Source organism: Sus scrofa, chromosome 6 (genome assembly GCF_000003025.6).
Source record: "Sus scrofa isolate TJ Tabasco breed Duroc chromosome 6, Sscrofa11.1, whole genome shotgun sequence".
NCBI classification, from domain to species: Eukaryota; Metazoa; Chordata; class Mammalia; order Artiodactyla; family Suidae; genus Sus; species Sus scrofa.
In genome coordinates, this window is record NC_010448.4 from 69718940 (window position 1) to 69745900 (window position 26961).

The window sequence follows — 26961 nt, forward strand, 5'->3', positions numbered from 1 at the left end:
GCAGGGGGTAAGTGATGGGCTCATGCAGGGACCTCTGATTGGCTGATGGTAAGGTAACAGGGCGGAGTCACAGAGAGGAATGTGATCAACCCTCAGGCTCCAGGAGGCTTGGGGACCTTTGTGCTCACAATCACCTCCTCCCTCTGCTGAGGGCGATTTTCACCTCTCAAGAACTCTGCATCAGATACTGTTATCTAGGTACTTCAGAGAGGAGCCAAAGCAGAGTCTCTGGGGGAAGGAGCTGTCCCAGGAAGGCCCGGCAGGGGCTCAGCAGCGGCCCCCCTGCCGGGCTGGGGTTCAATATCCTAGACAACTCAAACCGGGGGAGTTCACCTGAGTCCAGAACGCAGACCCATCTTGCCCGTGAGCCTCAGTAATTTTTAAATCCAAAACAAAAGTGATTTTCAGCCCAGTGAGGTAAGAAGACCAAAACAAACGTTGGGATTTCAGAGTCTAGCTGGGCTCCACGCTCTGCTACAGCGGGACCTTTGGCCAGTAACTGCTGCCTCACCTTTACAACTGCCCTTAGAGAGTGATGGTAAGGATGAAATAACTTCTCCACTAATGTTTTCATTTGTTTGTTTTTGTTTTTTGTCTTTTTATGGCCACCCATGCTGCCTATGGAAGTTCCCAGGTTAGGGATCAGATGGGAGCCGTAGACGCTGGCCTAAGCCACAGCCACAGCAATGCGGGATCTGAGCTGCACCCCCTACCTATGGCACAGCTTGCAGCACCGCTGGATCCTTAACCCAATGAGAGAGGCCAGGGATCGAACCTGCATCCTCATGGATGCTAGCTGGGTTCTTAACCTGCTGAACCACAGTGGGAACTCCCTCCAATAATGTTAATTCCCCATTCCCTGCAGTGGACAGGACACACAAGGGGTGGAAGAATGTAAAGAGGTTTTTATCTTTAAAACGTTTTTTCTTTAAAATCGTCCCAGTTCTAGGGTGCAAGTGACTGTTCTGTTGGGGGCGGGGGAGGAAAAGCCCTTTGATGAGCTAGAGCCACAGGACACTTATCTGGAGACGTCTTGGTGGAGGGGGGTGGGGGATGGATACCTTCCCCTTAATCGCTCATTCATTCATTCATTCTCTCATTCAACAAACATTCCTGGAGCAGACCGCCTCCAGCTTCGTGCCCAGAGCCGAGGACGAGCTGCGGGTGTAGAGGTGCCAGGATCCCAAGGGTCTGGGCGTCCCAAGCCCAGTGTCCCTGTGGGTACCAAGACGGAAATGCATGGTGGGGGCAGGGGGTGGCTCGGACAGGGCGGGGAGTCCTTGGATTCTCTGCCGGCCCACGAACTCCTCTCCTGTGTCCTAAAATTACGGAACTCCAAACTGCTGGGAATTTCAGATGAGGCAAGCAAGGCCTTGCTCCAGAGGTTACCGAAACAACCCCGACCCTCCCAAGAGAATTGAAAAATTATTATTAGTAAGCCCCCCGCCTCCACTCGGGGCGGCACGGCCGCGGCCCTCCTGGTGTTGCAACTCGGGCTCTTGCCCAGCGGGGGCTGCCCAGCGTTTCCCAAAGACGTCTGCGGAGGGACCACAGCTCCGGCGCTGCCTGGCGCGGCCGCTCAGCTTCGGCCCCGAGCGCGCGGATGGCCTGGGGGTAGGGAGGCTGCCCGGGCGGAGGAGGGGCGGGAGCGGGGGCGGTGGAGCCATCGCCGGGCACGTGACCCGCAGTCCGCCCGGCGCCCCGCTGCCGCCCCTGCCAAGCACAGAGCCCGGAGCTGCCGCTGGAGCCCGAGCAGGGGGCGGGGCGGCCCGGAGCAGGGGGCGGGGCGGGGGCGGGGCGGCCCCGCCCCGGCGCTTTTTTTTTTTTTTTTTCCACTTTAAAGGCTTCGGTTGCTTTTTCTTTTTTGCACAGAAGTCGCGCTCGGGCAGCCTGCGCGCGCTCGCAGCAGGAACCAGGTTCCAAGCGCTGGCGCCCGGGCCGCGGGAAGGAGGCGACTTCCCTCCCGGCGGCGGGAGCCTCCTCGGCCCCGGAGAGCTGGCGGCGGCGGCGGCCTCCTCGGAGCGGTAGGCAGGCCCGGGCACGGGGACTGGGTGGGTCGGGGTTCGGCCGAATGCGCGCGGGATCTGCAAGCGGACTTGGGGATCGAGCGGGCACTGGAGACAGGGTAGGGTCCCGGCTGGGGACCAGGTGGGGTGCGCGGGGAGCCCTTCTTTCGCCGTGGGTGCCGGGAGGGGGGTCGAGGCGCCGCCCAGCACCGCTCCCGCCGCTGCAGGCACGGACAGGTCGCACGGCCCCCAGTCCCACCTGCGGGGGCGAGACGGGGCGCGAGTCCCGGCGGCCCCGGCGACCGTCGCCCCCGGGGTTGAGTTTCGGAGGTTGCAGACTCAGAAAGGGGGCCCGGGACGCGCGGCGGCCCCCTCCGACCTCTGGGTGCGGGGACGCCCTGGGGCCTCCGGTCCCGCGACCATCCTTGCGGCCGAGGCGGGGGCGCCGACTGGCCCTTCCGCACGGGGGCAGCGCGACCCCGCGCCACGAAGTTACTTTCGTTTTTCCCGCCCGCCCGGACCCGGGTCTGCAGCGCGGCCCGAAGGGCCCCCTCGGGGCTCCCCAGCTCTGCCCGCGGCGCCTCCCCCGGGAAGCCCGCCGGGCAACACCCCGGGCGGCGCCGCCCTCCCCGCCGCCCCGGAGCCGCCGCGGCTTCTCCCGGCAACCCAGGGGGAGCCGAGTGCGCTGTCAGGAAATAAGATTAAAACAGAAAAAGCAGAGCAGCCTGGGTCTGTCGGCGGTAACTGTCCTGTTCAAGTTCAAGGCAAAAGCTCCTGGGAACGTTAAGGGTGGTCCGGGGGCCTTGGTCTGTAGGGAGAGACTGCAGTTGGTGTGGGTTGAGTGTGGGGTGTGCTGGTGCCTGTACGTGAGGGGGCTGTGTGTGTCTGCGAGTCCATCTCTGTGTGTGTGCGTGAATACGTGTGACAGTGTATGTGAATATGTCTGAGGGCTTCCGTGTGTCTGTGCAATTGTCTGTGTGTCTCTGAGTGCACGTGTGTGTCTTTGTGTGAGTTAGTGTGCATTTCTGAATGCATCTGTGTGTGAGTCTCCGTGAGAGGAGAGAGAGAGTGAGTGTGTGTGTGTGTGTGTGTGTGTACGGTCCATGGTAACCTGGCACGGGGGCCGCTGGCTCCTGAGATCTGCTTAACTTGGCTCCTGAGCTGCTTAACTGGACTTGCCTCCCTTGGTTCTGAAAAGAGGGCTGCGCTGGCCCCCGAGACAGGGGACCAGGGAAGCTCTGCTGGTACCAGCTGAGGAGGGCGCAGGCTCCTCCCTCCCTCTCTTTTTCTCTGAAAATGAACTGTTCGGTTTGGGGGTGAGTTGGCAGGGGCTGCTTCCTGAGTGAGTAATATTTAATTAAATGCTCCAGCCAGTAGCATCAGAAACTGGTCATGAGTTGAGTTTTAACAGGTGTTGCTGGTCAGAATGCCATCTCTGGTGACTAAAGCTTGGTGTCCTTGGAAGAATTCTCTCTCCCCCCCCCCCCCCGCCCCGTGGAACAGTTGCGGGGAGAGGCGGACCCCCTAACCCTGGTTTGGGAGTGAGGAGGGCAGGCAAGGAAGGGGGCGGGGCTGGCGGGGCTGCCCCTCCCTTCTCTGCTGCACCCCTTCCTGACACCTCCCCCCCCAAATGCTGTGGTGGAAAGTGCTAGATGAAGCGTTAGGGGCGGAGGCAGGCTTCTCCCTCACTGAGGAATCACAGAACCAGGGATGCCCTATCTTACTTACATGCAGGGTATCCATCTGGGCCAAGTTTTGCTTTCCCAGCAGAGGCCCAGAGAGCGTGGCGGGCTTACCCAGACTGTACAGCCAGGGGCTGTGGACCGTCTCCAGGGCCCTAGCTGTTGCCATTGGTTACTGTCGCCAGTGCTGAGGTCATGGGCCAGGCACTTCGCACCTCCCCAGCTGTATAGTGATGGGCTGGCTTAGATCATTTTAAACACTCTTCTAGTTCTCTGACGGCCTTGTCTTCTGCAGGAAGCACTTTACCCAGTAGATGGAGAGAGAGACAGAGACGTGGAGGTGGGGATTAGCCTCAGGCAGTAACTTTGCACCCTTCCTTTCCCCAGTCTGCCCCCCTCCCCCCCCCCCCCCCCCCCCCCGCAGCAGAGAAAATAAAAGCAGTGGCACGTTGACCACCGTGGCTCTGACCAGCAGGGCAGGCCTGGCTTCAGGGGACTGGGGGCTCTGGGGAGAGTCAGTGGGTTCTGGGGGTTCTAGGCCTCTTGAGGAGAAGTGGTCCTGCCTGGGGCCCCCGGTGATGTCACTTTGGAGCTGGGCAAGGCTCCACTCCTTGGGCTGCCCCAGCAAGGCTGAAATCATCCTGGAGCCGGCTCCCTGGGGCCGCCTGATAAAACTCGAACACCACGCCCCGCCCCATGGGAGGGGGGGAAACTGGCTTCCTATGGGGTGGGGTGGGCATCCAGCTGGTAGAGGCCAGTGCTGCCCACTGCTCGCTGAGGACCGTGGGCCCTGTGCTGCCCTGTGCTGTGCCTGGTCCCTTTTCAAACCACCCCCCTCCCTGCCAGCCCAGGTATTTTCACGTTTAGCGAAATCTCTGATTCTTACGGTGTTTTCGCGTTTAGCCTGGGAATTTTGCAATGATTCTTCCCAGAAAATAGGTTGTGGCCGGTGTTCGTTATCCATGTTTCTTTTAGTTCCTGAAAAGTTTGAGAATGAGCACGTTAATGAGCCAGAAGCCCAGGGACAGGTGTAGGTGGGCCTTGTCACCTAGGGCTGCATCGTCTTGACTGTCCCCCACAAGCCCGACTGGTGAAATCCAGACGCAAAAGAACCTTTATTTTGGACTCTCAGCCTAGTGCTCGCCCCCTTCCTGGTTGTCTGTTGGCATCCCTCCCAATCCGAGAGTCCGATGCCTGCTTTAGCAGGTGCCAGGCCCTGGCCTGCTAAGTGCGTTATGCACATGCCCTTGTTTTAACGATGGCAATAACAACAGCAGTAATAGTAACAACAGAGGGAAACAGCGTTCATCGCTTGCACTGGTACCCAGCTCTGACCTGAGTCCTTGACACCTTAACCTTTGTCCTCTTCCTAAGACCCCAGGGCAGCTGGTGGGTTCTCCCGTGTCTGCCTTCTCTTGAGGCTGCCATGGCCACATGACTTGGCCAGGGTTAGAGTTTTGCTCCTGTTTGATGGAGCAGAACTCTAATTCTGATGTTATACCCAAGCCCTTAACCAGCATCACCTCCCACCTCCGTTGCCTTAGTCATTTCTTCAGGAAGCATGTGTTAATTTTTTTTCCTTTTGTATGGCCACACTCGCGGAACATGGAAGTTCTCGGGCCAGGGATTGAATCCAAGCCGCATCTGCCACCTACACCGAAGCTACAGCAATGCCGAATCCTTTAACCCACTGCACCAGGCTAGGGATCACATCCGCACCTCCACAGGGACCTGAGCCACTGTAGTCTCATTCTTTTTTTTTCTTTCTTTCTTTCCTTCTTTTTTTTTTTTTTTGGCCACCCTTTGGCATATGGAGTTCCAGGGACCTATGGTGCGCCAAAGCTGGGTCCTTAACCCTCTGTGTTGGGCTGGGGGTCGAATCCGCTTCTCAGGGCTTTCAGAGACACCAGTGACTCTACTGCTCCACAGCAGGAATGCCTGCATGTGTTCAAATGTTTAGCAAAAAGTGATTATGGAAAATTTTCAAACATGCACCAGAGTTGAAAGACACATCACGTTTCCTCACCAGCTTCAAGTGTCGGCATGCACACACGTGCACGGATATGCGTGCACACGTGCCCACGCCCACACACAGACACACAGGCACACACTCATCCCGGATTATTTTGAAGCAAATGTCAGATGTGGTATCAGGTCACCTGTAAATACCTCTTAGGAAGTATTTGGAGGAAGCTTTAAGTCTCCAAGATATGGACGAGGAGGACAAGTCGGGCTGAGGGTTCTCTTCCGGAGCTGAAGTTGAAGGTCCTTCCTGGTTGTCACTGGGGGAGAATGGTTCATGGGGCGGGGTGCAGATCTGTCTTGTTGTCACCCCTGGCCCCCCAAAGCCTTTGGGAAGCTGCCTGCTGTTTGGTTTTAAAAGTTCTGTTCATCACCCAGCATTACAAATAAATGAGCCTGCTGGTCAGGAAACAGACCGTGCAGAAGAGAAGCCACCAAGGCACAACCCGGCGGTGCCCCCATCCAGGCCGGGCCAGTGCGAGGCAGGCGTGGGCTTCAAGGCAGGACCAAGCGGCAGGGCTGTAGAAATGACTCGTCCACAAGCGCTGCCCCCGCCCTAAACCCAAGCTTAACCATCTTGAATTCCCCCTGTGGTTGATTGGGGGGGGCATGTGGGAGCATCCGCCACCCTCTGGGGGGCCTCTGGGGAAATGAAGGAGGCGGTGGGTGATGTGGGCCCGAGGCTGAGCTCGTGTGGGACGTAAACAGCACACTGAGTAGGAATCCAGGGCCTGCCTGGTGGCAAGGTCTCCACTGCTGCCCCAGCTGCAAACAGCCCTCGCCGGACAGGCTGCTTGCGGCCAGACACGCTGCTTGTGGCCACACACGGCTGCCAGCTCTGATTGTTAAAAATGTTTCCTTGTGTGACATCGCATCTGTTTCCTGCCAGGCAGGATGGAGGTGGCCGCATTTTCAAGGTGGCATCAGCAGGTTTGGTAACTAGTTGGATGTGGCATGTGGAGCAGGGGGAGGAATTGCAGGTGCCTGTTTTGGGGTCAGAGTGGATGGTCACCCTGTAGGGAGGGCTGGGAGCTAAGGACGTAGATGTGCCTTGAACTTGTCCCAGGTGGAAATGGTTCTATTTGGTGCGTCCAGGTGGCAGTTAGGCCTGGGGCTCAAAAGAGAGGCCTGCCTGGGCTGGCGATGGAAGCTTTGGAACATTCTCTCAAAGGACATTGATACCATCAGCCAGAAAGTGTTTGGCATGAGATGAGGTGTGGCCAAAGCGTTTTCATTTTCATTTCATTCCTCAAAATGCTCCTTCCTGGCAGTTTCACCTTGAACCAGGGAAGAGATCCTTGCGCCACTGCCCTCGGCCTCGTGTCCTGGGAGTGTCCACCTCTGACAAGGACGGTGTGTGCTGGGTCTCCGGGGGGGGGGGGCGCCAGGGGGACCAGGAGCCATCTGGGAAGGCTTCTCTTCTTCTTTCTCTCTTTTCTTAATGGTGGTTAAAAAAAAAAAAAAGAAGAAAAACCCACATGAGATGGAAATGACATCCTGACCATTTTCGAGTGTCCAGTTCAGTGGCATCAAGTTCATCCAGGGTGCGGGGCAGCCACCGCTACCTCCATCGCCAGGACTCTTCTCATTGCGCAAAACTAAACCTCGTCCCCATTAAACACGGACTCGCCGTTCTTCCGTCTCTCGCAGCCCCTGGTGGTAACCATATCCCACTTTCTGTCCCTGTGAATTTGACTCCATACGTGACAGACGTAGGACAGGACAGGCCTCCTGTGACTGGCTTACTTCGCTTCGCAGGAGGTTCCTCCCTGCTGCAGCCCGTGTCAGAATTCCCTTCCGTTTGGAGGCTGAACGCCGTGGTAGGGGTGGGTTGCATCTTGCTGCCCCCGTCATCCGTGCCTGGACACATGGTCTCCAGTTTTTCTTTCTTCGTGCTCCCTGAGGGTTACAGGCTCCAGAGAGGGGCTCCTCGCGGGCCTTTGGGGTGCTTCTGGGGATGTGGGGGAAGGGGGCTCTGATGGTAGACATTGGGGCTCCTGCCCCATCCTGGGATGACTGGTCCAGCCTCACAGCCTGTGCCCCCTCCCGCTGGTCAAAGGTAAGGTGAGGCCACTTGTGGGGACTTGCAGGGGCCGGGGAGCCAGGGTCGCAGGGGGGAGGAGCCCCGGGGCTCAGGCTTCACTTGGCCGCGAGCCCCCAGAGCTGCCATCATGGCTGGAGAAGCGGCCACTCCAGCTGCCGTCCAGCCTCTTGTTCTCGGGGCAACACACACCTGGTTTCCACTCCGTCACTTCCCCGGCATTTCTGGGTCTTTCCAACAGGTCCTGGGGGTCTCCGTCCTAAGTGCCCACACTCTCGAGCACTTTTGAGGGTTCACATCCACTCACCATCTCTGCTGCCTTGGTCCCCTTGCCCGTCTTTGCTGCTTAGAGCTCTCGCTCCACCGCGCTGTCCCCACGGCTGTGCCGCCTCCTGTTTCCGCTGCCGCCTCCTGGCCCTTCTTCCTGCCTTGTCTCCCCACGGATCCCACCCACCCTCACCCAATCCCTCTGCTCACCTCTCGGGCCACCCACCTCCTCAAGCAGGGCCCCCTTGCCCCCTCGAAGCTTCAATCCCACATCTGTATGCTGCTGACCCCCAGCTCTGTCTGGGGCACAGGTGCTGTCGCCTGGAGTGTTACGTGCTGACCAGGCCAGCTCGTTTCTGACAGGATGTCCTGCAAGCCCTTCTCACTTAGCCTGGAGAACCCAACTCCCCCGGTCCCCCATCTTCCTGACCCCCTCGCTCCCGTGGTGCTCCCACTGGCCCCACCTCCCACCCAGTAACCCGTCAAGGCCCTGTGGGCAGCTAGATGTGGGACGGTGGGACTGGGCCACATGAATCCTGGTTGTCACTGTGTCTCCAGGTAGCACACACTGTGGGTTCCCACTGGACAAATGGGTGTAGGCGAGGCCAGAAGCCCAATGGTTCTGAGCAAAGCTTGGAGGGACACAGACCTGGGCTCAGAGACCTGTCTGTCTTGCGGGACATTGGGGTTGTTCCCATGCGGGGTGGACACTGGGGCTGCTCCTAGGGGGAGAGGGAGGCGAAGCTCAGGGGATGTATCTGGTGGGTGTGTTCTGACTGGGACTCCTCAAGGTCATGGCTCTGAGGGCCTTGGGGCCATGAGTCCTCCCTATCGACCTCACCTTCTTGGCCCTGGGTCCCCGCAGTGGCATGGCTGGGTCCCTGGGCCTCCCTCGTGATGGGTGCTGCTACCTGACACTTTGCTTATTATGTCTTCCCATAAGTTGCCAGGCTTTGACCACGCAGGGCATTCTGGGCACAGCAGGGTTGGTCTGTGTGGCGGGAGAGAACCCGTTTTCCTGGAGGACACCTCTTAGGCTCCAGTCCAGGTGGGAGAGGCACAGGGGGGATGGAGTGTGGGGGATGCTGGGGTAGGTGCCTGGGCTGGATGGGCTTGAGGGGCACTTGAACACCAGGCTGGACCATTTGGCCGTGATGGAGTCACCATTGTAGGAAGAAGAGCCACACACACAAGATCAAGTGGAGAAGAGGCAGCGTCATTCAGGCACAGCGCTAGGCTAGACAGCATCCACCTAACAGGCTGGCTTGTCCGCAGGCACTTCCCAGGACTGTGTGTCTCTGGTGGCTCAGTCTTCCTCATGTCAGTGAGGTCTCTGGGGGCAGGTAGGGGCTGCCTCATTTCTCAGAAGAGGAATCTGAAAGCAGTTCAGGGCCACCCAGGAGCCGGGAGCCGAGCCCTGCAGCCTGGCTCCTGGGTCTACACTCCTAATCAGCAGGCTCTGGCACCAGAGGAGGAAAGCGGCAGAGACGAGTGAGCTGAGAAACAAGCCAGAGCCTCAGAGGGCATCAGATGAGACTCAGAAGTGGCCCCAGGTTTGAGAGGAAACGGTGGCAGAAATGGGACAGCAGAGAGTCATAACACCGGTCTCAGTGTGTTGATGTCCTCTGTGACACTGGCTCATTATGGTTTTTGACAAAAATTGAGGTGAATTCCACATAACATAAAGTTAACCTTGTTGGTTTTTGAGCTGCACCTACAGCACATGGAGGTTCCCGGGCTAGGGGTCAAATGGGAGCTGCAGCTGCCAGCCTACACCACAGCCACAGCAACTCAGGATCCAAGCCATATCTGCGACCTACACCATAGGTCACGGCAACGCCGGATCCTTAACCCACTGAGCAAGGCCTGCATCCTCATGGATACTAGTCGGATCCATTACTGCTGAGCCACAACAGGAACTCCAACATTAACCGTTTCAAAGGGAGGGATGCAGTGGCGTTTAGTAGATCACGCTGTTGCACAACCACCTCCGTCTAGTTCACAACATTTTCTCCATCCAAAAAGAAACCTCGAACCCTCTGAGCAGTCGTGCCCCACAGCCCCTCCTCCAGTCCCTGCCAAACACCTGTCTATGTGCTGTCTCTAAAAATTTGCCAATTCTGGACATTGTGTCTGGCTCCTGGCTAATTATAGTAATAGGGCACAGCAAGCAGGTTGAAGAATTTCCTAGAAGGAAGCTGGATTCCCCCTCCTGGCCCACTTGGGGGCCACTTGAAAGTGCAAAGAAGAGCTTATCTGAAACATTCACCTGGTGGAGCTCCCTGGTGGCTTAGTGGGTTAAGGACCTCATGTTGTCACTGCTGTGGCTCAGGTTGTTGCTGTGGCGGAGATTCGATTTCTGCCCTGGGAACTTCTGCATGCCGCAGACATTCACCTGGAACTGCAGACACCTGCCTTTCCCTCCATAGCCTTCGCCACCAATGACCCAGCTACTGTCCTCTTGCAGCCAGTGAACTTTTTCATAGTTCTTAATTTTTCCAGTGGTTTTTTTTTTTTTTTGGCTGCCCTGAGCTGCAGTTGCAACCTACACCACAGCCTCAGCAGTGCTGGATCCTTTAACCTACTCTGTCAGGCTGGGGGTGGAACTTGGGTCCTGGTACTGCAGAGATGCCACAGTACTACAGTGGGAGCTCTGCCAGCGATATTTCAAAAGTGAACACCTGACGAAATCAACCCTCTTCTTTTTTTTTTTTTTTTTTTTTGGTCTTTTTAGGGCCGTACCCGAGGCATATGGAGGTTCCCGGGCTAGGGGTTGAATTGGAGCTGTAGCTGCCAGCCTACACCACAGCCACAGCAACACCAGGTCCGAGCTGCATCTGCGACCTACATCACAGCTCACGGCAACACCAGATCCTTATCCCACTGAGCAAGGCCAGGGGTTGAACCTGTGTCCTCATGGATATGAGTCAGATTTGCTACCACCGAGCCATAGCGGGAACTTCTCCACCCCCTTCTTGAAACCCCCTGACAGCAGCCATTGCTCTTAGGGTGAATTCCCAAACCCTGGTCTCAATCTCACTTTGTGCAGGTGTCCCCTCATCTCCAGCAGTGATGTCACATGTGTCTTTGGCACCAACCGGGAGCCTGAGGATCAGTACCTCATGGGGCTGCTTCTCCCCCAGCCGCCCGGGGTGGGAGCTGTTTCTAGGACTCATCTTGGACAGCGTGGCAGTTGGGTGCCACTTTCAAATCCTGTTGGCTCGTCTGGAAGCAGAGCATCGGCTTTAGCCAGTCACTTTCTCTTCCCCATTCCTCCCAGTTTTCTGAGACCTGACTGTCTCTGTGTCATCTGAGGTGTGACCAAGAGCTTCCTGCCCGGCTCTGGTTAGCTCTGCCCTAACCAGAGCCATTGGGCCATTTGCTCTGTATCCACCCTTGACTGGGTCATGGGCATTCCAGCAGTGGGTCCTGGCACACAAGCCCCCAGAGCCACGGTATCATGACTGTGGGTTGGGGGGACAGTTTGTGTACAGGCATGGGGGGCGGGAAGTCGGGGCAGGGGTACCTGAGCTGTCACCGCCAAGGGCACACTGGCCGCGTCGTCTCAGGGAGCCCTCTGATAGCATCTTGCTGCCTTTTCCTTCCATTGTTGGGCCAGCATCTAGTTGAGGCTATCTTGACTTCTGTCTGCTATGGCCTTAAATAGCCTTATCCTATAGCCGATGCCTCCTGTGTGCCGGCGCTATGCTTGCTGCTCTGGATGGATTTCTCATCCTTCAAACAGCCCAGGAGTCACGTGTTCCCTCCCTATTTACGGATGAAAAAAGTCAGCATCAGAGATGTTGTCTGTGCTGCCGGAGGTGACATGGCTCCGTGGACCATGGAAGGTTGGCCTGATCCGTGGCTGGGTTCTTTCTGCTGTGATGACTGAACACACTACGGCATTTATCGGGCGCTCGCTCTTTGCCAGAAATAAGGCTGGCCTGTGGGGAGCAGCCCTCAGCCCGCGAGGATCTGGGGTTGAGCAGGTGGAGACGACAGGTGTGCTCAGGAACCATTAGCTAGCGGCCAGGTGTGCTCCGTGGGCACAGAGGGCCTCCTGCGACTGTCTAGGAGGGTTTGTTCTAGGCTGGGGGGGTTCGTGGTGGGGGACAGGGAGGGAGGGAGAGCCGGAGGTTGGGGGGAAGGCCATCACAAAGAGGATGACAGGAAGGTTGCTGTGTGGCCGGGAGGCCTTGAATGCCGGGCTCAGGGGTTTGTCATGGGGCACGGGGTGACCTTGCAGCCCTCCCCAACCCCGTTCGCCCCAAACGTTGCTCCTAGGATGCAGCATAAACTAGACACTTGGTCTCCGTTTGCCGGTGCCTCTGTGCTTTCAGCATTCTTAGAAGCTCCTGGTCCTTTGCCTGGATGCGCTGGGCGCTCCCTGGGCAGATCAGTAACTGTCTGTTGGGCAGTATGGCTGCAGGTCTGACCAAGGCTGGGGGTCCTGGTAGGTGGATGCTGCACTGCAGTCCTGCACCTTCCCTCGGGCGTGGGGGCTGCTGGGGAGGCCCCGGGAGCCCCCTACACTGGCCGTGGGATGGCCACACAGGAAACGGGTTGCGTTGGTGGCTCTGCCTGTTGCGTTGATCCCAGGGAGCCTCATGCAACCCTGAGATTAAACATGGGATTCAGAAGGTGGTGGCGTTTTGTGGAGGGCCAGGGGCTGAGTGCTGGGGCACTTCTGTGGGTTTCCAGGGGAGGAGACGGGGGAGGGAGGAGGATGGTCTGCCAGCGGTTTTGCTTGTCTGAGCGGCTCTGTTTGGAGATTTGAAAAAGCTCTAATGAGAACCGTCACCCTGCCTTTGCGAAGCTCGACAGGCTTATCCTAAGGGGTAGCACTGATATGAAATATGTTCTAATTTCATATAAATTATATATAAATGTCAAGGTCCCTTTCAAAGATCTTCCTCATCTTTGGAGAAGTGTCAAGTTCAAAAGATAAGGCTTTCCCCCTTTCCTTCCAGTTCCAGCCTAAAAGGTCAAGGTGAGCTGCTTTGTATATTTCACGGGTTTTTGTCTCCTTGCTCCCCTCCCCCACCCCGTGTCCTGCAGGGTCCCAGAAAGCCCATCTTTCTTACCCTTGTGTCACCTTCAGGGGTGTCTAGACAGCTCGGGGTAAAGGGTTTTTTTTTTTTTTAATTCGCTCATCACTCAGCCAGGGTTTCCTGAATGCCCGCTCTGTCTCAGCCGCCACGGTGCCTGCACCGAGAGGTGCCCAGACAGCGCCAACCCAGGGGGCCATGTCTGAACTGAATCCTGAGCCATGCCTGGGGTTTCTCCCCCCGCTCCCCCCCCCACCGCTGCCCCACCCCAGGGTGTCTCACCCCACTGAGGTTTTGCTTTGCAGTGTTTACATGTATCATTTTTAATGGAAAAATTTGAACACATGGCAAGAGTGGAGGTTGGTGTCGGGAGCCGCGTGTCTGCATCATGCTGGCAGCGGCCACCAACTCCATCACTCGACTGCTCGCAGCGGACAATCTCTTCTCTGAACGGATTGGGCTTACAGATAGCAACGAAGTTCCAAAAAGCATCTGACAGGGCTCTTGTGCTTTGGGGGTTTACAACTGGGCTCTTGTTTGTGAGGCGGCTCTGCCAAGGGGCCGCTGGGCATCCTGGGACTACCTGCGGGGAAGGCTGGGTGCAGCTCCGTCTCATGAGTGTGTGGGCACCACAACCCTGGCCCCGGTTTATCGCAGAGCCTTAGCGGTGCCCACACGGGGTGGGAAGACAGGCCATGTAAACTGTTTTCTTCTCCTTTTTCTTGAGGGGGGTGGGGTTTTGTTCAAAGGCTTAGCTTTGGAGGAGAATCTCTTAAACTGCTGAAAATAAACTTGGGGGCCTCTCTTCTAGAAACAGATTGGGAGTGGTCTTCTCCTGCCCTGTCCCATCCTGCCCGCTCCCCAGCACCCTTCAGTAAACCTGTAGGAATAGATAAAGGTTACTACCAGGTGAGCTGCAGCACCCGAGACTGTTCTGTCTGAGTTGCTGGGTATTGGGTGGAAATTGTGGGGTGTTGGTTTGTCTGCTTTTTATGGCCGCACCCACAGCATATGGAAGTTCCCAGGCCAGGGGCTCAATCCTATGCCGCAGCCGTGGCATTGCCAGATCCTTTAACCCACTGCACCAGGCCGGGGGTGGAACCCATACCTCCACAGTGACCCGAGCTGCTGCGGTCCAATTCTTAACCCACTGCACCACAGCGGGAACTCCTGCAAGATGCGGTTTTATCCGACATGTTATGGGTTTGAGAGTGTGATTTCTGTTTTCTTCCTGGGAAGGTGGGTTTCAAGCACCCATGGGGAATTTTCCTTCTCTTTGGATTGAACCATGCTTCAATCCCAGCCAGATAAAACCCTGTGTTTAGACAAAGTAGAAAAGGGGGGGGGGGGGCTGGATATCCCGCCTGCTGTCACAGGGGGCCCCGTGGTGACCACGTTGTCTGGTGTAACCGTTTCCCCTGAATTTTTTGTAAGACAAAGCAGGTGGTACCCAACCTTTGCTGGATATTCTAGCAGCGGGAGGCTGGCTTTTCGAAGCTTGGTGTGTATACAGCAGGAGCTAATGCAAGATTCGTTTCTCTGCTGATGGGAACCGGGATAGGAGGACTATAGTTTTGCCAAGTCCCGTAGCGACATGCTAGTCGTGACGTCGGTAGGTATGATCTCGGAGGTCATGAGCTGACTTTTGAGGATCAGTTGATCTCACATCTTATCTCATGGAAGCAGTGCATTTGGGGAAAGAAAGCACCTATTGAAGGCTGCCCAGGTAGAGTTTGGGGCTGTGTGCAGGACGCAGAGGTGAGGTGACCAGCGACAGTGAGTGCCGTTGTTCAGACCAGGCTGCAGCTGTGTGTTTCCCCAGAGGACCTGCACACCTGGACTATGTTTTTCTCCTTCTCTGGTTTAGACCCGTCTGCTTACTGTTTAGCGAGCACCCACTATGTGCCAGGCCCCATCTTGGCACTTTCCATGCATTAACTTACACTGCTCCCAAGAACCCTGTTGAATGGGGGTTATTATGCCCATTTTACAGTTGGGAAAACTGAAACACACACACACACACACACACACAAATCAAATCATTTGCCTGGGATCACACACAGCCAAAGAAGTCAAGCTGGAGGCAGCCCCGGTCTGCGACTGTGTGCTGAATCACTGCCCCATGTGGCCTCTGAGCCTGAGGAGGCCCGAGATCTGGAAGGGTCAGGGTGTGGAAGTTCGGGGGTTTTGTTTGTTTTTCCTTTTTAGGGCCACATCCGTGGCACCTGGAAGTTCCCAGTCTAGGGGTCCAATCGGAGCTGCAGCTGCCAGCCTACACCACAGCCACAGCCACAGCCGCAGCAGCAGCAGCAGCGCAGGATATCTGAGCTTCATCGTCGACCTCTGCCACAGCTTGGAGCAATGCCAGATCCTTAACCCATGGAGCAAGGCCGGGGATTGAACCCGCAACCTCATGAATGTCACATTCTTAATCCGCTGAGCCACGTCGGGAACTCTAAGGGAGTGGAGGTTTTGCATTGTGGGTATTCCTTGGGTGCTACGGGGGGTGCGGGGTCAGGGAGAAAGCTTTCTGGAGGAGAGGTGCCTTAACCAGGCAAAGGAGAGGGCCCAGGAGGGGTGCCCCAGCTGGAGGAGGCGTGAGGGCCAAGACGAAGAGGGGAGAACAGGTTCATGTGATGTGGGGCTTGAGGCAGGTCCAGCCTGGCCCTGCTGTGTTGTGGCGGCCGGCCCTTAGCCGTGGAGGTTGAATGGGCGAAGCGTCATTGGCAAGGCAAAGCCATTGGAAATCCTGAGTCTTGATTTTTTTTTCCCCTTCAGGAGGGTCCAAGGCAACTTGAAAATGTCCTCAAACACTGGACAGTTTCAACATCTCTGTTGAGCTGGAAGTAGGCTCAGCCGTGTCTGCCGAATCCTGTCCCCCCTGCCCCCTTAAATAAACAAGACAGCCAGCCAGCTTGGAAAGCTGGGGGCTCCCCGTTCTGTAAGCAGCCGTCCTGGAACCTTCCTGAAGGCCCTGCTTGTCAGCGTCTTGACCCATTGCCCACCTTCTGCATGTCCAGAGGGATGAGGGCCAAAGAATGAGGCCCTCTTTGGGTTCCGAAGCCATAGGAGAGGGAGGGACCTTCAGGCAGCGAAGGGCAGGGCCCCGGACCTTTGCTTCTGCTCTTTGTCCAGGAAATCATGTAAAACATTTCAGAAAACTACAGCCTCCTCCCTGGGTTGCTCTCTGCCAGAGCGGGGCATACATCGTACATGGCTGTGTTTCTCTCCGAGAAAAATAAGCACCAGACTTTAATTACCTTCCCGAGGGACACTTCCTGTGGATATTTCAAGGGACGAGTGGTTGCGGTCATGCTCCTAAGTAAAATGAGGGTTTTAAACTGGGTTGCAAACTCAGATGCCCCCAGGGACCAAGAAGGAGGCACCGATGAAGCAGCCAGTGGAAGGCTCTAGGGCGAGGGGAGGACTGTGGCAAAAAGCCTGCCTTTGTCCTGTAGAAAAGGGTGGCCTCTCTTACCCAGAGATGTGGGGTCCGGGACACTATTGTGTCCGCTTCTTTTTCCCCTAAAAGAAGCCAGGAATCCGGATTTATGGTTGGTTGGTTTGTTTTTGTTTTTGATTTTTCGTTTTTGTTTTTTTGGCGCTCGAACGGGGGTGTGAACGGATCTTTTTTTTTTTTTAAGGAAGCAAATAACAGGGGGTGTTTGTTCTTCAAGAAACGACAGCAAATAGACTGTGCCTTCTCAGTACAGATGAGAAAGGAGAGGCCAAGGGGCCCAGCAGAGGCTCACCGCTTGGGGCTTAGGACGCTGGCCCTAGACCTGTACCTGCAGGCACCTGGCCTGGCCCACTTCCCACCTGGTGGTGCCACATCCAGCCGAGCTGGGAACCAACTCTGCACATCCCACTGCACTAAGAGGGCCAGAGGTCTGGGGGACAGAGCCCCGAGGCAGTCGCATTGGCTGTCCCTCGCTCCCCTACCAAAGCCACCTTCTTCAGAGTCAGCGTGTATGGCCTCCTGTAGGCGCCAGGCACAAAGAGCTCCCCCTGGGCTGTCTCTGGTGATCTGACAATGCACCTGGCAGGTGCCAGTCTCCTCATTTTACAGATGAGACAACTGAGACCTGGAGGTTCAGTTACCTGGAGGGAGTGGGATTTGAACACCAGCCTGATCCCTGTTGGGCTCGTAGCTATCCCCCATGTACGGGAGCAAAAGTGCATTTCACCCTGGACCTGGTGCCAGGGGGCTCGCCCGCAGATGGCCATGCGTTCTCCTGCTGACCCTCCCCGACCCAGGGCATCACCTGCACTTTGGCGAACCTGGCATGGGGGCCGGTGCCGCCCGCTCCCTCCTGGACGGGAACCTCGAGTGCACAGGCAGCTCCACCCACGGAGGGACTGCGCCTCTGCTCACAAGGTTGCTGACTAATTCTCTTTGCAAACGGTTCAGTTTCACATGCTTGAGTTTCCAGTAACTATGTGGGTGGATTTGTTTCATTTAAGGGGAAAACAAAACAAAACAAAACATGGAGGGGGTTTTCTTTCCCAAGAAGAGGACTCGCCAATTATGGGTTTTACTGCATGTGGCTCTGGGCATCTTGGTGCCTTTCTGCAGCCAGCGGGGCCTCTTGGCAGGCGGGCTCCGAGGTGGAAATCGCTTAGTCATTTCCCAGCGAGGACCAGGTGCGGGAGCTCAGGGAGGTACAGTGGCCACATGGGTCCTGCAGAGGGAACAAGGACCCCCTCCCCATCCCCCTGCTCATCCCTGCTCATCCCTGCTTGTGGGGGGAGGGGGACCTGGGCAAGCGGGGCAGGTGCCAGGTGAGATAGCCAGCCTCACCTGCCCTGGGGCTCGCCATACCTCCCAAGGAACTGGGAAGGAAGGGGACACTGCCCAGCTGGCCAGGGCACCTGTCTCAGGTGGGTTAGAGATGCCGGTGTGCCCAGGCATGGCAGATGCTGCTGGAGAAGGGGTATGAGGAAGCCCCTAGGGGCAAGGGAGTGGGAGTGGGGTTGTGTGTGTGTGTGTGTGCGTGCGCGCCTGCACAGCCCCACCGGATAGTGTCTGTGTGCCGGCTGGTGTCGGTACTGGCCAAGAAGAGCAGACTTGGCATTGCACTGCTCCCAGATCCTCTGCATGCCAGGCACGATCCCTTGAGTTGCCAGACAGTGAGGGAGGCAAGCCCTTGTGGCAAAGGGGCTGATGGATGGAGGGGGCACCGAGGGGCTCAGGGAAGTCGTTACGTACCCACCAATGTGGGAGTATTTGGGGATCTCAGAGCCCACGTGTCCCAGGTGCTCTGCTGGGTGGCGGCTCTGGTCCCCGGTTTCTTCTCTGGAGGAGGCCGGCCCAGGAGCTGTGTCTGGTCTGGGTGTGGGGGCTGGAGTAGTTATGAACCTGGCTTGGGAGTCAGATGGAGGTGGCCAGAGGCCTGTTCTGGTACTTCCTGCCTCTGTGACAGGAGCCTTGGTATCCCATCCATGACATGAGGGTGTAAGACGGCACCCCCCGGGGGCGGGGGGAATGAATTGATGTGGCTGAGCTGCCAGATGCTGTCCTTCCCATAGCTGGGCTCCAGGCCCGAGGGGGACCTTCCTGCTCTGAGGAGGGAGTGTGCTCTGAACTTTACATCCCTAATCCTGGCTTGGGAGAGCTTGCTCCGCGTGCCTTCTGGAAGGGAGGAAGGGCAAATATACCACCTTGCACACAATCTCATGTCAGGCAGAGGGTAATAACAGCAATGAGAGGCAAGTGGAGTTTGGGAGGGTTTTGATGAAGTTCAGGAGGGCTTCCTGGAGGAGGTGACGCTGAAGCTGGACCTTAGGATGTGTAAGAACTTGGAGAGGGAGGAGGGAGGGAAGAGATAGATCTTTCACTCGGAGAAAGGGGTGGACTTAGATGGGGCCCAGTGTGCAGTAAACACTTCATGAATATACCGTTGTCACAATCAACGTGACCCCATGCTTTTCAGTTTAGGTATCTGGGAACCTATTTTTATAGATGTGGAAACTGAGGCTCAAAGAGGAATTTGTCCGGGATCCAGGTTGCACGTTAAAGTCAAAACTCATTGCCTTCCCAAGTTGAGCACAGGGTAGAGACTTCCAGGCCACCAGGAGGGAAGAGACGGTTTCAAAGCCGTGCAGCTGATTTCCTGTGGTGAGTGGACCAATTTGTTTGAGCCCCCGCAGTTCCGCGGGCTTCTCGGGTGGGTGCTTTTTATTTTCTGTTGACCTTCCGTTCATCCCACACACTCACTCAGGGCCTCCGGGTACCAGGCTCTGTCCTGCCTGGGTCACACAGACAGGAAACGGGGACACAGGCAAAAGCCGGAGGGGAGTCCCGGCTGTTTCGGGCTTTTGGCCCCGGGCTCTGCTGGAACTTCCCTGCACCCCGGGCCTGCCCTGGAGCCCCCGGGCGGGTGTGAGGGTCTGACTGAACGTCCCCCGGAAGCCAGGGGGAGGAGTGGACCTCGTGCCCCTGACACCAGGTGGGGGCCCCAGGAAGCCGCTGTCCCTGCTGCCCCTTCCTGGGCACGTCCTTCTGGAAAAAGCCGCTGTGTAGGGAGGCTGATGCTCCCTGTGGGCTGTGAGGGAGGGGCCGGGGGGTCAGGGCTGATGCTGGGAGGGGCGAAGATCCGTGTGATGCCCTGGGTCCTTGGCCAGGGAGGTGGCTCCCCATTGTGCGTTCCTGCTGTCCATTGTCTCTGGCCTCTGCCTTCTCTTTGCATGTCCTCCCTGCAGTATGGGCCCTGCCTGAGGCTCCTACAGGAGGCAGGACACCAGGCCCTCTGGCCACGGCCTTCTTTGTCCCTAGGGCCACCCCCACCTTCACTCTCAGGCTTCCGGCATCCTGGGAAGACCGTGAGTTTTGATTCTCACTTGCAACCTGGATCCTGGATCTCACCTGCACTCTCTCTGAGCCTCCGTTTCCACATCTATAAGATGGGCGCAAGGGAGTTCCCATCGTGGCTCAGCGGTTAGCAAACCCAACTAGCATCCATGAGGACTTAGGTCCGATCCCTGGCCTTGCTCAGTGGGTTAAGGATCCAGTGTTGCTGTGAGCTGTGGTGTAGGTCGTAGACATGGCTCAGACTCTGCGTTGCTGTGGCTCTGGCATAGGCTGGTGGCTGTAGCTCCACTTGGGCCCCTAGCCTGGGAATTTCCATATGCCGCGAGTGCGGCCCTAAAAAGACAAAAAATAAAATAAAACCAAGTGGGTGTGAGGATCAGAGCAGGGACCAAATGAAGGAGTCATGAAGTGTGGCTGGTGCCTCTGGGGAGTTGTTTCCTCCTTGTCCTTGGTCATGTCGCAGTCCTGGCGGCTCCCCCGGGTCCGTGCCTCTCCTGGGCTCTGGACACAGCGGGGACCTCTGAGGACTCTGTCTGTGGTGGGAACAGTCTTGTGAGCTGGTGCAGGGGAAAACTCTAAGGAGGGCCCCCGACCCCAGGAACCCAGCCTCGGGGGGGTGTTCCTGGGGAGCAGGTGGGGCCCAGGAGCTGAGGGCTCAGTGCAGTGAGGGCACCAAGTAGCAGCACCGTGAGGGGTGCGGGGCCCTGTGTGGAGACAGACAGAGGCCAAGCCCGGGAGCCACCAGGGCCACTGGGTGTTGCTGACCTTGCCCGTGGGACATAGCCCACCCCCTCGGGTCAGGGCTTCACCCCCAGTGGCTGCTCCTCATCCAGCACCTTGAAATGCAGGACAGGAGAGGAGGCCAGCTGGAGGGACAGTGCTGGGGGCCCACCCGCTCCTTGGGACCCCAAGCTGATGCTGTCCCCTCCAAAGTTGAGTTGAGGGGGAGATGGGCACTCTCTTGGGTTGGGGGCTTGGCGACATCCTGAGGCTGATGGTGAGTAGGGAGCAGACCCAGTGTCTGCCCAGATCAGAGAGGGGGTTGCAGGGGCTGGGAAGGGGCAGAGCAAAATTGGATTGCAGTGGCAGGAGGGTAACGGATTTTTATGTGGCTTTGAAGTACAGTAGCCTCCCCGGTTCCGACCCCAGCCCCAGATGTGTCCAGTGTGGCTTGGGTGGGTGGGTGGGGATGGGCTTCAAAGCACTGCCCAGCGTGGTAGGTGGAGGCAGGACAGCCCAGTTGGAGTGAGCTTCCCTGTCTGCACCCGCAGTCCAAGCACCCAGCCCCAGGCCTCCTGGAAGGACCCTGGCTGGGCCTGGCCCTGGACCGGCCACCTGCCCGCCTGGTCCTGGGGTCAGAGATAGGACTCTCCTCAGGAGGGTGGGAGGGAATCCATACTTCAAGCCCCTTGGGCCAAATGACTTCTGTCGTGGTGGCCAGACTCACCTGCCCAGGACAGGGCCGGGGTTGCCTGCCAAGGACTCCAGCTGTCCAGGTTGGTGTCTGCTTCTCACTGTTTCTGGGCACCCTCCCCCCAAACTTTGGTCTCTCTTTATCTCCCTTTAAAATTTTCATAGCAGAAAGCTTCTTCTATAAATGTTTACCGAGCACCCACTATGTCTGGGCCATTGTTCTAGGCAGGGGGTTACAGCAGGAACAAGATGGATGGGAAGGTGATCATTAACCATTCTTGTCACTCTCGGGCCACCCGCTGGGTGCTGGGTGCCTTTCTATCTTTAGGGTTAGGCCGCAATACTTCCTCCCTCCCTCCCTTCCCCAGCCAGGTGGATTCACCCCGCCTCACAGAGGACCCTGGAGATTCGGAGCCAGGGCTGGTCCTGTGCTCCGTACCTGGCCTGCCTGCTTGTAGAGAATCCAGGAGGCGCCACAGGGATGTGAAAGGGATGTGGGGGAGTCGCTGAAACATCCTCCAGGGCAAGATCTCGTTTGTCACGGCTGAGTCCTGTGTCTGCCTGCCTAGCACACTGGCTGGGACCTGGTGGTGGGGGGCGCTTGTGGGAACTTGTCACAGGAGTGAATGAAGGACTACGCCAGCCAGCCTCTTTATTGACCATGGAAACATTAGCAGCTTTGATCTAATCAGCTCCTAGGCTGGGGTTGTCTCTCTGTCTCCACGAGGGCCAGAACTCCATGTACTTAGTTCAGCATCCCCGGGTGCCCGAGATGGTCCCTGGAATACAGTGGGGCTGAATCCGCCGAGTCTTCTGCAGCCATCACTTGATCACCCCTGCATGGCTGTCCCCTACTCATGCTGATCCTGACCTTGCGTGTTTTTTTTTTTTTTAATGTATTTTATTGCAGTGTAGTTGATTTACAATGTTAATTTCTGCTGTATAACAAAGTAACTCAGTTATGCACATATAGACATTCTTTTTCCTATTCCATTCCATCATGTTTATCACAGGATATGGAATATAATTCCCTGTGCTGTACCATAGGGTCTCGTTCTTTATCCCTTCCGTGTATAATAGTTGGCATCTGCTCATCCCAAACTCCCTGTCCATCCCCCCCCACCCCCGCCCCCTTGGCAAGCACAAGTCTGTTCTCTGTGTCTGCGAGTCTGTTTTGTAGATAAGCTCGTTTGTGTCACATCAGCCTTCCTTTTGAAGGTTCCCTGGAGGGTGGGCCCCGTGTCTCTGGTTTCCTCGTGGGGACTTTTCGCTTACGTCACTGGTGTTTTTGAAGCCACGCCTCCCATGGCGGTTGGTTTTCGTGGAACGGAATTACAGGAAGTTCTGTTCCTGAAATGTGGGGATGACGGGGAGGGGTCCCCCGCCCCCCGAGCTCCAGTGGAAGACCCTCCCCCGCTCTCAAATTAGGTATCTTGCAGAGTTCCCAGGTGGCACAGCAGGTTAGGGACCCAGCGTTCCACTGCCATGGCGTGGGTTCGATCCCTGGCTCCAGGACATTTGCATGCCACCAGTGTAGCCGAAAAAAAAAAAAATGAGGCTTTTCTCTGCTCTGTTCACAGCTCAATTCCTGAGTCTCTGACCCACTCCCCAGGCCAGGGCAGTGGGACTGACTGGCTGAAAAAGGCAGCAGGATAGTTACAGGTACTGGAGATAGTCCTATTTTCCTTTGAAAACACACACACGCACACACACACACACACACACACAGCTGAAAAAAAGCTCTTAAACCTCCTCAGTTTAGTCTGCAGAGGCATCACAGGCGGTGGGCCTTAAACATTTGCATTCCTTGGGCTTAGCTGATCTTTTGCAGTGTCGGGTTTCTGGGTTAGTGGTACATGGAGGGGGAAGCCAGACCGTCTTTACAAAGAAAGCACGTGTGTGCAGAGGAATTCCAAATATCCGGGGTGGCACGGAGGGGCCTCCCAGTACCAGGGCCTTTTCTTGGGGGGAGAGCAGGCCCTGGACTTGCTCTAAACTCGCCCCGACCTGTGGGTCATCATCTTGGTACCCGCCAGGAGGCGATACAGCAGCCAGGTTCTCAGACCTTTCGTGAACCCTCACTATTGGGCCAGGAATGGGTAACACAGACACGCCAGAAGCTCGTGCTCCACCGCCAGAGACAGACGCGGGCTGCTCGTTAATGCTGGTATTTCATCATGTCTGCGACCCATCGAGAGGAAGCTTCCTCATTTTGTAAGAAGCTGCTGATGGTCGCTGGAGCGAGCTGTGGACGCCGGAGCCAGCCTGATGTCAGCGATGCTGAGGTGTGAGTCAGGCCGAGTCATGAGAGACAGGATGGGGGCACTGCCGCGTTCATGGGAGAGGTTTGTTCAGCAGCAGCGGGTACCTCCAGGGGCAGGTGATGGGCAGAGCAGGAGGTAGCAGCAGCAAGGTCAGTGCCAATGTGCACTGCCAACCAGGTGACCACGGTGTGTGGCCCCGTTCTGGGGTCTCACCAGTCATTTATTTGTTGTGGCCTCTCACCCTCTTTGGGAGCAGCCGCAATGAGTCTGTTGTACAGGTAACCTGAGAATAGCATGGGGCCCTCTCTGAGCTCCCATCCTATGAGGGTATCAATGGCTTTTTTTTTTTTTCCTGTCTTTTTAGGGGCGCACCCTTGGCATGTGGAAATTCCCAGGCTAGGGGTCCAATCAGAGCTACAGCTACTGGCCTACACCACAGCCACAGCAACGCCAAATCCGAGCCGTGTCTGTGACCTACACCACAGCTCACGGCAACGCCAGATCCTTAACCCACTGAGCAAGGCCAGGGATGGAACCCGAAACCTCATGGGTCCTAGTCTGATTCGTTTCTGCTGTGCCACGACGGACACTCCTGAATGGCTCCTTATTAATGACCCAGACCCCTGGGACTTAGTCCCTGGAGCCTGACTCCTCCTCCTCCTCTGTCTTGAACCCGTCTCCGGAGCTTTTCCTCGCGAGCACTCAGTGTAGACCAGGCACTGGGATGTGTGTGCCCTGGTGTCCAACCCTCACATCGTCCCTCGAACCCTCATGCTGTTGCTGTGAGACAGACAGGGTTTATTGTCCTCGTTTTGCAGTTGGGGAAGCTGAGGCCCCAAAAATCTCAGGTCATAGCCGGGGAAGGGTCAAAAGGGGGGTTCGAACCCAGGTCCCGTCTCTCACATTCACAGGTTGTCGACAGATTCTCATGCGTGACTCCTCCCCAGTTTGTATGTGACTTGAGCTGTTGGCAGGTGGGATTTCAAAGTCCTGGCTTGATGGTTGATGGACAAGGGTGTCTGCAAATAAGACCCAGGGTGATGCGTGTTCCTTAAAGCCTTGCGAGAATGGGCATAATTGCTGGGGACAGATGTGCTTTTGGGGTCCTGGACCAAATTCTGGGGTCCTGGTCTGACCACCTCTGGTTCCCCTGAGGGTGAAAATTGGCAGAATATTCCAGAGGGTCCGGAAGAGCCAGTGTGGGTGGGAGTGTATGTCCGGTCCTGGCCACTCGGATGGTCAATAGGCAGCCGAGGTGCAGTGGGGGGGGGCGTGATGGAGGGAGCACCGTGTTGGACCATCAGACACCTCCAGCCCCCCCAGCCCCCTTTCCTTTGTTGTCTGGCCACGTCAGACGTCTGGGTTTGCAGAGAGGTTCCTGAATGGGCCTTGGAAATAGGTCCCTCCCTTCCCGTGCCGCCGGCACTGACCCACGTGTGACCTTCCCCGTGGTGACAGTGTCTGGCCGTCACTCTTTGATGCTGTCTGTGGAGGGGCAGCGACTGTGTGGGGGCAGGTGGCCAGTTCCCCCCGCCCCTGCCTTCGAGGACTTTTGGCCTCTGCTGCAGCTTCTTTGGGATGCGCGCCTCCAGCGCCCTCCCCCCTTGGCCACCTCCGAAGGGGGAAATCCACACTGCCGACCCTCCGTCTGAGCATCCGACCTTTTCCGCTCCCGTGAAGTGCCCTGGCTGGGCTGGCGGCTTTGACTGTCTAGATGGAACAGACTAATTCCTGCTGGGCTGGAGCCGGGGGTGGGGTGCTGGCGGCTCCGCTTGGCCCCTCTCCGGCCCCCAGCCCCTCTGCCTGGCTCGGGCGCAGATGTTCCTTCCGCAGAATCCCTGGGGTTTTTCCGTCCCCACTCCACCCCCACCCCCTGGCTGGCTTGGGGAGCCGTCCCTCAGGGCCTGTTGGCAGAGATCGTGGCGGATCTCAGAAGAGGCTTGCGTGGGACCCGGGCGCGAGGCTGACCCTGAAGGTCCACGCGTCAGGGTTGCCCGGTACCCGGAGTCAGTGCTGGGCAGCCTCGCCCTTCACCTGGGCCTGGAACCCTGTCTGCGGGCTTGCGTTGGGCTTCATGTGTAGGCTTCGTGGATTCCAGAGGAGCCCAAAGCAGAGACAGGAGGACACAGACCCCCTCTCCCTCCGAGGAGGTGGGTTCTTCCTCACCCCTGGTTGCCCCTGGATCTTTGGGCACCGAGAGCCCAAGCTGGGCAGGCCCTGGGGAAGTGGCCTTTGCAGATCTTCAAGGCCTGCCGGGCCTCAGCGAGACAGTACTACGTCCACACCATCGGCATCTTGCTGCTGGGCTCCCGAGGCGATGAGCAGTATCTTTCTGCTGCGATGCTTGCAGACCACGGGGACCGAGTGTGGGACTGCAGGTCCGTGGGACCGTGAGCCTCTTCCCTCCCTCCTCGTGGATCCTTCTTCCCTGTGGCCAGTGGGAGATGTGGGGGGACTTCTCCTGCAGGAAGGAGAACCAGGACACGGACCCCAAAGAGGGGGTCCCGTGCAGGCTCAGTGTGTACCAGCTCTCCTGGCCGTCTAGATCCCAACTCCAAGCAGCCTTATTGCTCCATTCAGTGGCAATGCCTAAGTTTTTTCTCATTGCTTTCTTTCCTAGAGTTTTTTTTAGGCCTATCCTTTTTGCGTGTGCCAAAGGAGGGGAGCGAATCCCTGTGGATAATCAAGTGTTCATGCTTTTCTTAGCTAGTTGGTGCGGAGTTCTCCTGTGATGCAGCGGGTTAAGGATCCAGCATTGTCCTTGCAATCGCTGCAGTAGCACAGGTTCAATCCCTGGCCTGGGAATTTCCTTGGGCCGCAGGTGCGGCCAAAAAAAAAAATGAGAAAAGAAAGATCTTTCCTTAGCTAGTTGGTGCATTGGGTGCGACTGGATTGGACTCCAGGAGGAGAGCGCTTTGCCGGGGACCCAGGGCAGGCACAGGGTCTGCACAGAGTGGGGTTTTCAGCAGTGCCTGGCATCAGTGAATTTTGGCCAAATTGGCTTTGCCACATCTGTGGTCCTCCTCCTCTGCTACCATCCCTTGCTTGGCACATAGTAGGTCCTTGGTGAGGTTTTAGTGGAGGCCGTGGGTCACACTCAGTGCCTGTGCATGACCCTGGCTGTCTTCTGGGGTGTGTCTTGGTGCCCAGCCTTGGAAGGGTCAGCTTTGAGGGGCTTAGGTCCTGGGCGCCGTGTCCCCAGTGAGGAGGCCAGCTCGGGTGGGGACGGGCAAAGTCAAGACAAAGGCCCAGTTGTGCCCTCGGAGAAAACCCAAACCTGGGTTTCCCTGAGGCTGCAACTGCCAGTGCCCGGCCCGCCTTGTTCCCATAAAGGGAACTTTGTGTGTGGCTCCCGGTGGAGGAGGAGGCGGCCAGCATCCCCCGGCGCCCAGACGCTCCCTGGGAAC

The 26961-nt window shown here is 57.2% G+C and overlaps 1 protein-coding gene across 2 annotated transcripts in view; it reads left to right on the top strand.

Moving 5' to 3' along the window:
- The window catches only part of SPSB1 (splA/ryanodine receptor domain and SOCS box containing 1), a 69029-nt gene continuing 43666 nt past the window's right edge, over positions 1599-26961 (top strand). For both annotated transcript variants that reach the window (XR_002344884.1, XM_021095289.1), the window contains exons 1-2: positions 1599-1614; positions 1873-2024. The gene's annotated coding sequence lies outside the window, so the exon portion shown is untranslated. The remainder of the gene's footprint in view (positions 1615-1872; positions 2025-26961) is intronic.